Source organism: Stegostoma tigrinum, chromosome 2, assembly GCF_030684315.1.
Source record: "Stegostoma tigrinum isolate sSteTig4 chromosome 2, sSteTig4.hap1, whole genome shotgun sequence".
NCBI lineage: Eukaryota > Metazoa > Chordata > Chondrichthyes > Orectolobiformes > Stegostomatidae > Stegostoma > Stegostoma tigrinum.
The window spans coordinates 90,587,577-90,601,313 of NC_081355.1; positions in this window are offsets into that span (position 1 = coordinate 90,587,577).

Here is a 13,737-nt window from a genome sequence, read left to right on the forward strand (position 1 = left end):
TAACTTACTCATCCTTTATGAGAAATGTAATGCTTATCAAGCTAAGGAATGTTAGTGCCGGAGGCATGACACTTCTACCCCCACCCACTCTCAGTGAAACAAAGGAATGTTTGTAACCTTGAATAGAACATAGAACATAGAACATAGAACAGTACAGCACAGAACAGGCCCTTCAGCCCACAATGTTGTGCCGACCATTGATCCTCATGTATGCACCCTCAAATTTCTGTGACCATATACATGTCCAGCAGTCTCTTAAATGACCCCAATGACCTTGCTTCCACAACTGCTGCTGGCAACGCATTCCATGCTCTCACAACTCTCAGCGTAAAGAACCTGCCTCTGACATCCCCTCTATACTTTCCACCAACTAGCTTAAAACTATGACCCCTCGTGCTAGCCATTTCTGCCCTGGGAAATAGTCTCTGGCTATCAACTCTATCTATGCCTCTCATTATCTTGTATACCTCAATTAGGTCCCCTCTCCTCCTCCTTTTCTCCAATGAAAAGAGACCGAGCTCAGTCAACCTCTCTTCATAAGATAAGCCCTCCAGTCCAGGCAGCATCCTGGTAAACCTCCTCTGAACCCTCTCCAAAGCATCCACATCTTTCCTATAATAGGGCGCCCAGAACTGGACGCAGTATTCCAAGTGCGGTCTAACCAAAGTTTTATAGAGCTGCAACAAGATCTCACGACTCTTAAACTCAATCCCCCTGTTAATGAAAGCCAAAACACCATATGCTTTCTTAACAACCCTGTCCACTTGGGTGGCCATTTTAAGGGATCTATGTATCTGCACACCAAGATCCCTCTGTTCCTCCACGCTGCCAAGAATCCTATCCTTAATCCTGTACTCAGCTTTCAAATTCGACCTTCCAAAATGCATCACCTCGCATTTATCCAGGTTGAACTCCATCTGCCACCTCTCAGCCCATCTCTGCATCCTGTCAATGTCCCGGTGCAGCCTACAACAGCCCTCTACACTGTCAACGACACCTCCGACCTTTGTGTCGTCTGCAAACTTGCTGACCCATCCTTCAATCCCCTCATCCAAGTCATTAATAAAAATTACAAACAGTAGAGGCCCAAGGACGGAGCCCTGTGGAACCCCACTCACCACTGACTTCCAGGCAGAATATTTTCCTTCTACTACCACTCGCTGTCTTCTGTTGGCCAGCCAATTCTGTATCCAAGCAGCTAAGTTCCCCTGTATCCCATTCCTCCTGACCTTCTGAATGAGCCTACCATGGGGAACCTTATCAAATGCCTTACTGAAGTCCATATACACCACATCCACAGCTCGACCCTCATCAACTTTTCTAGTCACATCCTCAAAAAACTCGATAAGGTTTGTAAGGCATGACCTACCCCTCACAAAGCCGTGTTGACTGTATTTGATCAAGCCATGCTCTTCCAGATTGTCATAATAAATGTGATGGATCTTTTATAGATTCTGTGTTGATGATAATCATTAGTTATTAGTAATTATATCAATTTGGGAAATTGTCAAGAGGGTAGTCAATCAATTGGGGAAGTACTCAGTTGAGTTGGAGTGGGGGCAGTTGGTTTGGAGTAGCTGGGTGCTCAGTTGGAGAAATTGGGGGAGTCAGTCATCAAGTTATTCCGTCATTAGACTGGATTTTAATCTGTCTGACATTTGTTGGTAGCCGGCAGAGTAAATTGCATGATATAGTCCAAGTTTCTGGCTCTGAATTAGAGCCCAAGAGCCTCAGCAAAGGGGACTCGGCCCATCAAGAGTCTATCCTCCCCATAAGTCCATGTGTCTGGACTCAATCACCTCCTGCCATTTGTCCCATCTCCAATGATCTAGACCCCAGAAGGTGTAATTATCAACACAAAACACAAATAAGTAATAGCTTGAGAATGATTTCAAGGTTCTAATATAATTTCATGGCCACTTTCTCACATAGAGCTTATCGTCTTTCAATAAAGATCCTCTGCTCTTCGTCCAGATTAGATTTTTCACCTCACCTCAATATTTCAAATTAAAAGTCACCAATAGCCTACTTTATACACTTAGACTGAGACTCCTGGTTCTGGACTCCTCAGTCACCAGGAACATCTTTTCTGCATCTATCCTATATTGTCCTGTGAGAATTTTTATTTTTTTTATGATTCCCCCTCAATGTTCAAAACTGTGGTCCGTATAATCTTAACTGATCCAGTCTCCCCCTGCTGTACATCAGTCCCACCATCCCAGGAATCAGCCCAGCAAACCTTCCTTGCACATCCTTGATAGCCAGAATCAGCTTCATCAGATAAGGAAACCGAAACTGCACACACGGCTCTAGTATGATCCAACAATCTCCTGAGACAATACAATACCTCACCTGACCCAAATATCCCAACTCAAATCCCCCTCAACTAACTCTCAATGTACCCTAAGTACACATTCATTTACCTGTATCATACCATCTGCCATCCAAACCACTGGGCACTCTGCTGACTCACCCTATGCCTCAACCCTCACTCTCCTACCACCCTAACCCCACCTAACGCACTTCCCTTTCAAAGGAGCTGTCCACGTGCCTGGCAGTGCTGCCGGGCGTTAAAATTACTGACAGCTGCAAATGCCCATCCTTCGTACTGTTGACTGTGTGGATCCCTGGCCTGGCTCATAACAGGAGGCCCTTGTCCAGGAATCTCCAGTGACAGAAGACATCAAAAGGTAAGTGGGTAATTTTTAGTCTGATCTGGTCAGAGAAAGGATTTCTGACTCTAATTGAACTTTCTGTGCCCAGGAACACAATTCCAGATGCAGGGTTAAACCATTTAGAACGGAGATGAGGAGAAATTTCTTCACTTGGGTTGGAGATCCTTTTGAATTCTCTACGCCAGAGGGCTGTGGAGGCTAGTCATTGTTTTTGAGATATTAAAGATGCCAAGGGATATGAGGATAATGTGTGGTGAGGTAAAGATCACTAATGATCTTACTGAATGTTGGAATAGGCTCGAGGGACAGAACAGGCCATTTCTGCTTCCATCTTCGATGTTCTTACTTTCACTGCCATTTCAATAAAGTGTGTGTTTTAACAGCTGACCCTGATACCAAGGAAGTATGCTTAAATCTGGCAAATTAATTCCAGGAAAGATAAATGTGAGGGGTGCACTTGGTAGGAACAGTAAAGAGGTTACATGCCGCTTGGATAATTTCAGTGAAATGGGATACAGGATTAAAGGAAGCCGGAGGCACAGATACATGAATCACTAAAATTGATTCGGAGGTTAATGAGGTCATAAATAAAGCAAACCAAATTCTACAGTTCATTTCTAGAGTTCATTACAGAACTGAAATTCAAAAAATGTTCCTTTAATTAATAGATAAAGTTGCTTGGTTGAATGACATTAATGTACTGTGCACAGTTCTAATCTCATATTATAAAGAGGGCCAGAGTGAAGGTGTAAAGAAGACTCACAAGGACAATAACAGAATGGGACCTATAAGGAAAGATTAAATATACTAAGGCTCTTTTCTCTAAAAAGGATGTGGTAGACATAAATAAAAATTTTGTCTTGTGGGAAATCCAGAACAACTATAGTACAGGTTGATAATCAGTGAATCCAATAGAGAATTCAGGAGAAACATTTTTACCAGAATGGTAATACCAGACATAGCTCTTGTGGCTAAAATGATCAAGGAATATGGTGGAGGGCAGGATTAAGGTATAGATGATCAACCATAATCATATTGGACTGACCTACTCCTGCTCCTATCTTCTATGTTTCTACAGAATGTGCTACTACAAGCAGTAGTTGGGGAAAATAGAATAGACATATTTAAGAGGAAGGTAAATAAACAACGAGGGAGGAGGAGAGATAAGGGTTTGCTGAAAGGATGAGGTGGAAGGATGATCACAGGAATGTAAATACCAATGTGGTCCAATCAGTCCTGCAGAATCAATGTATTTCTGTGTAAAGTCTTAACTATCTGTGCAAAATGATATTGTTTGAGAAATATTTGGCATAGACAGGTCTGTTATTGCAGTTCACTCAACAGCAGGTTTGCATTGCAGAGTAATGCCAGCAGCACAGGTTTAAATCATGTACTAGCTGAGGTTAGCATGAAGATCCCACCTTCTGCATCTCCCCCATTGCCTGAGGCACGGTGCCCCTTGGGTTAAACTCACCACAAGTGGTCTCTCCCTCTCTCTCTCTAATGGTCTTCTGAGGACTTTACCCATCTACTTGTTTCAGAATAAGATAGAAATATAATATTGTGAGTGCATTCTGCTCAGGATGTTCATTGCTAAAAATTAGAAATACAATGATTTTACATCCTAATTTTTTAACAGAAGTCTCAATATGCATACTCTAAACTACTCTTATTCTCAATAATTTTAAACATAATTCATCCAAAGCAACTTCAGCAGAACACCAGTGGTGAACACCTGTGGGAGTAAGTGAATGATTGAAATGGAATTAATGTGAAAGATCATACTGTTTAATTGGATTTTTCAAGAGAAAATGCCAGGAGCCATGGAGAACGCTGCTGCCTTTATTAAGTTGATGCATGTTGAATATGTTTAGTTAATGAATGTATTTATGCAGGACTGGCAGAACATGTTGCATCCTGCATTCATTAGATCCGTAACTGGAGACCTTTGAACCTTCTGGTTCACTCGTGGAGATTTCTCAGTGTGTTGCAAAGGGTAAACCTTTTAACCAGCATTTATGAGGCAGGTACCGTCAGAGGCATGGGGCTAGGGCTGGATTTTTGAGGAAGGATTTTTTCTTCAAGATACGAAAGAACAGGGTGCCTCAGTGAGATCCAATAAACTGAGATGTTGGAGGCAGAGAGGCCTATGCAGGGACACATGTGAGTTCCACTGGTGGAATTCAGACCAAGCAAAATCTGTTCACCAGATCACTTTGGATCTGGGCTCAATCAGACAAAAACAAGCATGCAGGAGAGTTTGAGATAACAAGGTGTGAAGCTGGATGAACACAGCAGGCCAAGCAGCATCAGAGGAGCAGGAAAGCTGACGTTTCAGGCCTAGACCCTTCTTCAGAAAAAAAGAGTTTCTTTGGGAATCATCTGTTGAGTGGTAGAAAGAGCCTGTAGTGATGTTAGTGTCCATCTGTCCCATGTTAATGAATAATTCCCAATGACGACTGGCCCGACCCAAACACAATCACAATGTGTTTGACATGGTCATGATTGAAAGTCTGCATCCTACAACATTGGCATTTCTCTTTAATCCTGAGGAACCACCAACAAATCCCTGCTTAGGTGCCAGAGATTCCAAACTGATGTGATTTGAATCTGTGATAATGTACATTTCCTGCATCAAGACTTGAGCTGAATTACAGTATTATATGCAATTTCAAATTGGTGACTGTTCTCAATATCTCCATTTCCTATCCACAAACAAAGCTGTGAGTTGGGCGACCAATGGCACAAACAGATGTGGCACAGCCCACAGGCACTGCCCACATGCACAGCCCACGTGTATCATGAACCTCTTCCTGCAACCCAAGTCTCCCAACATACTCACAGCTGCTTCAGTAGTCTCTCCAAAGGTCAAAAATTACATGTGCAAAGAAATAGAATTGCACAATCATAGAATAGGTACAGCACAGAAGGAAGCCTTTTGGTCCATTGTGCCCACACCAGCTCCCTGCAAGAGGAACTTGGTATTCTGTACTTGGTGATATTTGAATGCACCCTGTAGTCTTAAAGTACCTCTTGTTTCTCACCTCAAAACAAATAGATTCTTTCCTTAACCCTCTAGGTCCTCTTCTCTGCAAGAATATAATATTCTTCTTAAACAAGATTGCTAGCCCTTCTCTTCCTTTTCTTTCCTGAACACCTTATATCCAGCAATAATTGACACCTAATCCTGCCCTTTCTGACACAGGACTTCGTCATTGCCACAGATTTGTATTGCCTTTTGATTATTTACATTTGCAGTTCAGCAATCTCATTTACCACACTTCCTATGTTTACACACGTGCACTTTAAACCCAAGTTAGGCTCTAGTACATTCCTTCTTAGTCTGATCTTGTCTAATGCTGCACAGCACTATTTATTCCTCTCGTGCTATCTGTCTGACCTAATACTTTGTGCACCTTGTTTCTCCTTTCTAACATGGTTCCCATTCCCCCGCCAAATCAATTTAAACCTTCCCCAACAACACTTGCAAACTGCCAGACAGAAACAAATACTAGAGCATCTACCACGAAGCTTTGCTTGTACTCTATATATTCATGGCTCCTAGTTTCCCATCGATAGCTAGCTGAGAAAAGAAATAGAGAAAACCTCAGAAGTAAGGGAAAGATACTCTGGGTAATTTTCTCTCAGATAAAAACAAGTCCAGGATATCATACGTGCAAAATGTTATCTATAAAGACGTACAGCATCAATTTGATACAAATTCTGCTCTTGTTAAGAGCTGGTTCAGCTCGCTATTGAAGGTATGCAGAAAGTCAGCATCCCTCCCAGCAGCTGATAATGTAGGATACAGCACTCTAGTTATGACTGTGTTGGATGGGGCTAGAGTCAATGTGGTCACCAGGAGTTATTCATTAACATGGGACAGATGGACATTAACATCACATCAGGCTCCTCATACCACAAAAGAAACTCTCTAGTGTCAGAGGTAATGGGAACTGCAGATGCTGGAGATTCCAAGATAATAAAATGTGAGGCTGGATGAACACAGCAGGCCAAGCAGCATCTCAGGAGCACAAAAGCTGACGTTTCGGGCTTAGACCCTTCATCAGAGAAGGGTCTAGGCCCGAAACGTCAGCTTTTGTGCTCTCTAGTGTACTTGTTTTTGTCCAGTTGGACATTAGGGGGCGACATGGTGGCTCAGTGGCTAGCACTGCAGCCTCACAGCGCCAGGGACCCGGGTTTGATTCCAGCCTCGGGTGACTGTCTGTGTGGAGTTTGCACATTCTCCCCGTGTCTGCGTGGGTTTCCTCCGGATGCTCCGGTTTCCTCCCACAGTCCAAAGATGTGCGGGCTAGGTGGATTGGCCATGCTGAATTGCCTGTAGCATTCAGGGGTGTGTGGGTTATAGGGGGATGGATCTGGGTGGGATGCTTCAAGGGGCGGTGTGGACTTGTTGGGCTGAAGGGTCTGTTTCTACACTGTACGGAATCTAATCTAATCTAACTCATATTGATCTGGTCTGTAGATTTTGCTTGGTCTGGATCCTACCTGGGATGATGCTAGTGGACCACTGATCCAACTCTCAACACGACTGTCCTGGCTATTATTAAAGATTATGAAGAGGAACAGATAGTGATGGAGAATCCGTAGAGAGAGAGAGACAGTAAATATTTTGTGTTAGAGGACGCTTGTTTGACTCCCTGAGCTATGAGTAAGTGACATCTTTGTGTTTGGGAGGACTCCCGCCAGTGGAGAGGTTTAGCCCATTCACTAAGAATCCTTGCTAGTATACTTGGTTGAATTGAATTGAAGGGCAGTCACTTTGACGTCATTCCCGGAATTCAGCTCCTTTGTCCAATTTGGTGCAGGGCTACTGCAAGGCCTGGAGCCTTCTCATTCTGGCAGAAACCAAACCACAGCTGAGCAGGATATGGCTGAGCAAGTGCTGTTTAATAGCACTGCTCAGAACTCAAGCAAGTGCCCTCCTCTTCAGAAGGCTCTCCCGTCTCTCTTCTGTGGAATAACAGATCTCATTAAGACTCAGCGGGAAGGAGAAGTAGAGGCAAATGTGCAGAGGGCACCACAGTGACACAGTAATGCTGTTCTGTAAATACCACAGAAATGCATTTTAAATATTTCTTTTTCACTATTCGTCCACTTGTTTGTGTCTCTGTAAAGGGCCCAGATGCTTTGTTGCATCTTCCCGCATCATGTCATAGACAATGGGAGAATGGGCTGAGTGCCCAGTGTATCATGTGGGAGCAAGGTCATCTTCGTGTGTGCACAGCATTGGGTCATTCCAACACATTAGGCTCACATCCGTTCACCGCTCCTGATTGTTTGCATCTTTGTGCAGGAATGTAGCCCTTGTGATTTCCCAGCAGTCACTGTGTCAGGGAGGTGCAACCCACAAAGAGGATCAACTGTGCAGGATGGCCAGGGAGTTGAGACCCTGCGTACCTGTGTCACGCCCTCTGCATGGGTCTCCAGCCAATGTTTTTCAGCTGTGACAGCGCAATGACTGGTTGTAGCCCCTCCCTCACACACGTTGACCCACTTACCTCACCTGTTTCGAATGTGAGTGGTTTGTGCATGGAATGAATGGCCAGAGGATGTAGGTATAGTTACAACATTGAAAAGACATTTGGATATGTACACGAATAAGAAAGGCTTGGATGGATTTGGGCCAAATGCAGCTAAGTGGGACTAGTTTAGTTGAGAAAATGGTTAGCGAGTTTTGAGAAGATTTGTAGCTCAGGTTGAGGTTCTGGATGTGAGTTTGCTCGCTGAGCTGGAAGGTTAGTTTTCAGACGTTTCGTCACCATTCTAGGTAACATCATCAGTGAGCTTCTGACGAAGCGCTGGTGTTATGTCCCGCTTTCTATTTATCTGGTTAGGTTTCCTTGGGTTGGTGATGTCATTTCCTGCATTGGTGATGTCATTTTCTGTTCTTTTTCTCAGAGGGTAGTAGATTGATTTGGAGCCTATGTGCTTGTTGATGGAGTTCCGGTTGGAATGCCATGCTTCTAGGAATTCACGTGCATGTCTCTGTTTGGCTTGTCCTAGGATGGATGTGTTGTCCCAATCAAAATGGTGTCCTTCCTCATCTGTATGTAAGGATACGAGTGATAGTGGGTCATGTCATTTTGTGGCTAGTTGATGTTCATGTATCCTGGTGGCTAGCTTTCTGCCTGTTTGTCATGGTTGGCATGGACTAGTTGGGCCAAAGGGTCTGTTTCCATGCTGTAAGACACTCTGATTCTATGACTCTATAATTCCTCTATCACTCCCTGATGATTAAGATTGTTCTGCTTTTATGGATAGGATATTGTTGGGAAATGTTCTGCTTTGTTGGAAAAATGCCAAGGTTTTGGCTGTACTGGAACAGTTTGACTGGAGTTGCAGTTAATATTGTAGCACAAACCGTTGACATTGTTAGCTGGATACAGACAGGATCAAAAGTCTTCGCTGTGTCCAGTGTCATTTTTTTGTACCACACAGAGTAAATTGAATTGTCTAAAGGCTCACTCAACTCATTGCTGGGATGAAGGACTTAACTTGTGAAGAAAGGTTGAACAGTTAAGGTTTTTACCAGTTGGAGTTTAGAAGAATGAGGGGTGGCCTTGGCGAAATACATAAGTTTCTATGTGCGGTTGAAACGCAGGATACCAATAATGTATTTCCTTTTATGGTCGAGGCTTGGATTATCAGACAACTTTAAAAACAGGTCTCTTTTTAAAATGGAAATAGTTTAGATCTGATCATAGCATTTGTTGAACTTTTGTTACTGTTGGGAGAGATAGCAAATTGATTTTTTTTAAAATTATGTGCTGTTTTATTCAGAATGTTGTTGGTTGGTTTTGACCATTATGGATTGTCTCAACTGCTGGATTGGAATTTGTCACAGCTGTCAAAATGTAAGCATAGTTTTCAAAACAGATTGTTGAATGTAGATTGCCTAAAACCTCATCAGTGAAATGGAAGCTCTCAAAGGTTTCTATTTTCAGCTTTATAGTTATAAAGTATTCACCAGGCAAGGAGAAAAAAAGGTCAAGGAAGAACAATTGTAATTATGTTGAGTTAACATAGCACCATTGAGGTATACACTCTAATGAATGCCATCTTCGTTTTATGAATGCACCATGTTGTTCAGATGTGTACAGAGAAAATCATATTCACACAAACACGCCAACTGTAAACAGTACAGAAGGTAGTCAGGATCCATTGAAATTTAGGTCCTGCATCATTCCTACCAGATAGGAGGGGTCAAAAGCAACACTTATTTCTCTTTGTTGGATCATCTTTTAGGATGTTTCAAAATCATCCCCATGATGATGTATATTTCATTGCTTGCTGTCTACCATCTCTGCTAATCATTGAATGGAATAGATATTCTAACATCCTCTGTAAATGACATTTCAGGATAGTTTTATGTTATTATTTAATTTTGCCTCAAATGCACGACAGTAAGAAACTTGTAGTTAATTGTTATCATTGCAAACCTGCTGAATGAATTTTAATGATGACTTTCTAAATTATATTTTGCTCATTTCTATCCTTACCTTTCATATGTTAACTCATGCTGTGTAATTTTAAAATTTAACAAAATTTTTGCAAATTTTCAAATATTCAGGAACCTGATTCACATGTTGAGTATATTTGATCATTCAAGCTTCCATCGTAAGTAGGTCAAGAAAACAGCACAGTCTCTGTTTAGAAACATCTCACAGGAATATTATCACATTTTGGAGCCAATATTCTCTGTAATGACTGTGCCAGGCAATTTGCAATGTGAAATAATATTACCTCATTCACTTGCACAGTACTGTGTCTGTTTCAAGGGATTTGAATAAAATCCTCAGGCTTGTTTTTATTCTTACAACAGCATAAACAACAAAAGTAGATTGTACAGAGTTACAGGCAAAAGTGAGAGATTGCAGAAGACAAAAGGCAAATTTACAAGGTAGAAAGCAGTTGTTTAATTTTCCTGTTTTTGTAAGTAGTTATTCAGAGTCTCATCCGAGTAACTGCTTTCACATTCTGAACAATGGCAGTCCATTCAATTAGAAAGTTCACAGTTCAGAAAAAGCTGATGTTAAAACAAAGTTACCTTTATAAAGAGTCACTACTAAAAGATTAGGGACAGGAATGCTACTCAGACAGTAAGCCCTCACTTCAAGATATAGTTGCCCTCCTGATAATCTCACCTTTAAGTGAAACAACTTTAAGCAAAGCGTGGCTTCCCATTTGAATCAGTGTTAAGGACAGAGTTTGGTTCCTTAAGACATTTTTGCTCGGAAAACACAGCGTCCGCGTTTAACCGCTGTGCCATATATATGTGCCACTGTGCATTCCGAGCCAAAATGATTTGCAAATCAAAATAAATCACTGATTCTAACAGGAATACTGTCAGGGTTAGACAGTGTGAGCTAGAGTCAGAGGCTGAATAGGCCGGAGCTTTTTTTCCTGGAGCATCGGAGGCTGAGGGGTGATCTTATAGAGGTTTATAGAATCATGAGAGGCACAGAGAGAGGAATAGGCAAGGTCTTTTATCTGGGGTGGGGGAGTCCAAAACTAGAGGGCATAGGTTTAACGTGAGAGGGGAAAGATACAAAACGGGCCGAAGGAGCAACTTTTTTACACAGAGGATGGTGTGTATATGGAATCAGATGCCAGAGGAAGTGGTGATGACGGGTACAATTACAACATCTAAAAGGTAGCTGGATGTGTGTATGAATAGGAAGGGTTTAGAGGGATATGGGCCAAATAGAACATAGAACATTACAGCACAGTACAGGCCCTTCGGCCCTCGATGTTGTGCCGACCTGTCATACCGATCTCAAGCCCATTTAACCTACACTGTTCCATGTACGTCCATATGCTTATCCAATGACGACTTAAATGTACCTAAAGTTAGCGAATCTACTACCGTTGCAGGCAAAGCGTTCCATTCCCTTACTACTCTCTGAGTAAAGAAACTACCTCTGACATCTGTCCTATATCATTCACCCCTCAATTTAAAGCTATGCCCCCTCGTGCTCGCCATCACCATCCTAGGAAAAAGGCTCTCCCTATCCACCCTACCTAACCCTCTGATTATTTTATATGTTTCAATTAAGTCACCTCTCAACCTTCTTCTCTCTAACGAAAACAGCCTCAAGTCCCTCAGCCTTTCCTCGTATGACCTTCCCTCCATACCAGGCAACATCATAGTAAATCTCCTCTGCACCCTTTCCAAAGCTTCCACATCCTTCTTATAATGCGGTGACCAGTACTGTACGCAATACTCCAAGTGCGGCTGCACCAGAGTTTTGTACAGCTGCAGCATAACCTCTTGGTTCCAGAACTCGATCCCTCTATTAATAAAAGCTAAAACACTGTATGCCTTCTTAACAGCCCTGTCAACCTGGGTGGCAACTTTCGAGGATCTGTGTACATGGACACCGAGATCTCTCTGCTCATCTACACTACTAAGAATTTTACCATTAGCCCAGTACTTTGCCTTCTGGTTACTCCTACCAAAATGCAACCTACAGCATCCTTCGTCACTATCCACAACTCCACCGACCTTAGTGTTGTCTGCAAATTTACTAACCCATCCTTCTACGCCCTCATCCAGGTCATTTATAAAAATGACAAACAGCAGTGGACCCAACACCGATCCTTGCGGTACACCACTAGTAACTGGTCTCCAGGATGAACATTTCCCATCAACTACCACCCTCTGTCTTCTTTCAGCATGCCAATTTCCGATTCAAACTGCTATATCTCCCACAATTCCATTCCTCCACATTTTGCACAATAGCCTATTGTGGGGAACCTTATCGAACGCCTTGCTGAAATCCATATACACCACATCAACCGGTTTACTCTCATCTACCTGTTTGGTCACCTTCTCAAAGAACTCAATAAGGTTTGTGAGGCACGACCTTCCCTTCACAAAACCGTGCTGACTATCCCTAATCAATTTATTCTTTTCTAGATGATTATAAATCCTATCCCTTATAACCTTTTCCAACACTTCACCAACAACTGAGGTAAGGCTCACTGGTCTATAATTACCAGAGTTGTCTCTACTCCCCTTCTTGAACAGGGGAACCACATTTGCTATCCTCCAGTTGTCTGGCACTATTCCTGTAGACAATACTGGCAAATGGGACTAGATTTATATAGGATATCTGTCAGCATGGACGACGAGTTGGACCAAAGAGTCTGTTTCCATGCTGTCTGTCTCTGTGACTGTATAAATACTGTGCAATTTCAAATTATACATCAGTCTCAAACTCTCTTAAACAGTTGCTTTAGCTTAGAATGATTTGCTTCCCCTCTGGCTGATGGGTTTTCAGATGCTCATAATCCAATCCACATGTGGGCAGGTGATGCTTGAAAGGTCAGTGTCTCTCTGCATTGGTGCATTCCCAAATTAACATTTTCAAATAATTACAGGACCCGGCATTGTCATCGGGCATGGTGATGTCACTCAGGCAATGCAGTAGCCAGGAAGGGAGAGATTGAATCTGGCATTTCTAGGAGGAATGCAACCTTAATCAGGAGCACAGATCCAAAACAAAATTTGCAATAACATTGAATGGGAAACCTTAAATGAGTGCAGGTCTGGCAGCATCTGTGAGGGGAAAAACAGAGTTAGCAATTCGGGTTAACCGGACCCAAAACGTTAACTCTGATTTTGCTTCACAGATGCTGCCAAACTTGCTGAGCTTTTCCAGCAACTTTGCTTTTGTTTCTGATTTACAGCATCCACTGCTCTTTCAGTTTTTAACTTGAAATGAGTGCTTTGTCTGTGTTTTGTCCCTCCCTAGCCAAAGAGCACCAAAGCTGAATACAAATCACATGCCACTTAATCAACACAATTTCTGGATTGGCTCATGGGTTTTGTTTGTTTTGTGTAGCACCCGATCACACCATAGTGTAAAATCATGCACCAACTCATCAGCACGACTGCAGAACACAACTGTTTTTCACGAATGGGAAAATCAGAAAATACAACTGCTGTCAACACCGTTAAAGGGGTGATACTAAATTTATATAATGTTTATTTACCAACTTACATAGACTACAATGGAAATTAACCCCAGGTGCA